Source organism: Primulina huaijiensis, chromosome 2 (assembly GCF_012295235.1).
Source record: "Primulina huaijiensis isolate GDHJ02 chromosome 2, ASM1229523v2, whole genome shotgun sequence".
Lineage (NCBI taxonomy): Eukaryota > Viridiplantae > Streptophyta > Magnoliopsida > Lamiales > Gesneriaceae > Primulina > Primulina huaijiensis.
The window spans coordinates 8,972,255-8,974,688 of NC_133307.1; positions in this window are offsets into that span (position 1 = coordinate 8,972,255).

Genomic DNA, 2,434 nt, shown 5'->3' on the forward strand with positions numbered 1-2,434 from the left:
AAATAATTATTTTTAATTATTTAAAATATGAGTGTTGCTTTTTCTTATTTTTGAAAAATAAGAGGTTTTGAGGTGATACGCCGGGACGTAAATTTTATTGGTGTTGGTTTTTCAACAAAAATACAAACGTTTTGACAACCCGGCTAATAAATTCACAAACTTATTTAAGAAAAATTATTTTTAATATTTTAATCAAACACTAATGGACTACTTGGGCCTAATTAACATGGTTAATGGGCTTAATCTAGTAATTAGAGTTTAGTTAGGATTTAATTATGATTTAAACTACAAAACCTACCCCTTAAGCTTTTATTGTACACGCCCCACCTCCCCAATTCTATCAAAACTCTCCCCTCAAACTCAAGTCACGGCACACACAATTTTGAAAAGAAAGTTTGAAGGTTCTTCAAGGAAAAATCAAGCCATCGTCTTCGTGTCGTCGTTCTTCAATCGTCAACGATTTTTCGTGCGTTAAAAACGCAAAGACACGCCATATTCTTCTTTTAATCATCATCACACCATATTATATATTTAAATTTGAAATTTGCATGAAAAACAAGAGCACCTATAATTTTGTTTGTCCATCCAAGGTGATTTTTTTTAGCTTTAACTTTGTTCCAAAAACATGATTTTTATGGGCTAGAAGGGCCTGCCATGATTAGGACTTTTTTAGGGGAATGATTTATATGATTTTAAAGGTCCTAGGATGCACTAATAACGCTGCAATCAAGGCACTATCATTCTTAAATCTGAAAGGAAACTTACAGTAAGGGCCGAGACATTGGGTTGTTTTCATGGGTTCGGTTTTGATGCATGGGGCTTAGGGGCTCGACCAGGTCTTTAGGAAGGCTAGTTTGGGAAGTGGCTAGGTCTTAGGAAGAGTCCTAGCATGGCTAGGACTCGTGTACCAGGCTAGGGAAGAGTCCACGTTGCATAGGACTCTTCCCGTAAGGGGATGAAGGTCGGCCGAGATTTTCAGGGGAATGGCTCGGTTGAGGGCTGGACTAGGTTGTCTGGGTGATGGCTTGGGATGGTCCCGAGAGGGGTAGGAAGGGTCAGGGCTCGTGGTGGCTCGAGCAAGAGTCCACGTAAAGTATCACGCACGCACGCAGGGAGCTAGAGAGGAGCGCAGGTTGCTGTCCTTTACAGAAGCTTCGCTGCTTGGTTCAGGGGCTAGGATAGGCTTGGGTAGGGTCTGGGCGTGGTCCACGGGTGGTCAGGGTCAGCTGAGCTCGGGGGTGGCTCGGCTGGAGGTGACCTAAGCTAACTAGGAGTCTTGGGCGTGAGTGACAATTCCATGCGTGGCTACTGGTTTCACAAACAGGTGGGTTGCTGCGTTGCTTAGAGGCTCGGGCTGGGCTGGCTCGGGTCTAGGACCGGTCTAGGGTCAGTAAGTGTCAAGGGTGGTCAAGTGGTTAGGAGCTGGGAGGGTCCTAGTTGGGCTAGGAGTCCTAAATATCCTAAGAGACTCACACACAAAACATGCAGAAATTGGGTCAAGTTCCAGGACGTTTTTGAGCCGGCCAGGGCTGATGTTTCGGGCTGGGCTTGGTCAGGAGGGTCTCTAGGTGGGTTGGCTAGGTTTTGGCTCAAGGTGGCTTGGGCGTGGCTTGAGTAAATTGGGAGATGGCTCAGTGGGTTCGTCGAGGTGTAAAAAACAAAAATAATAAAGCTAAAATTGAATCCAAGGGTCCACGGGGGTGGCTCATGACTTGGAAGGGTAGAATAAATCATAAAAATGTTATGTTTAAAATTTGGGATCAAAATAACGAGTTTTGGATTTAATTGGGCTTTAATCGCCGCACGAAACGATAATTAACGAGTTAATTGAAACGTCTAGTTTTAAACTTTATAAAATTATGAAAAATTAGTTTTAAGCTTAAATAATTATTATAAGTCTAAGTTTTTAATTTAGGAAATTTTATGTTGAGGTTTGGGATTTTTCGGGATTAAAACGCATTAATACGTCACATTTAAAGATTAATTTAAAAGTCCTCGATTTAAGCTAAATAAAAATATGAGAAAATTCATGTAAGCTTAAATAATTATTTGGGACATGTTAGAGTCAAGAAATCAAGAAAAAAGTCAAAATCGTAAAATGTCAAGTCCAGGGGTAAAACGGTCTTTTTACACCTAGAAATTAGTAAACGTCATGGCAGTTCTCTAAATGCTATTTTTATGATATTATGATTATTTTTAAATGTTTATGAAATGTTCATGGTTAAATTATGATTTTTAAATGTCTAAGGGATTTTTATGATTTAAGGAAGACATTTAAAAATACATGTTGCATGCTTGGTTTCAAAAAAAGTAAAAAATGTAAAGGCTATTCATGATTTTTCTAAAGTAATGAGCATGAAAAACGTTCAAGGAAGTGAATTGATTGTGACTAATTCGTTAATGGTGGAGATATCGTGAGGGTTATGGTCCTAGT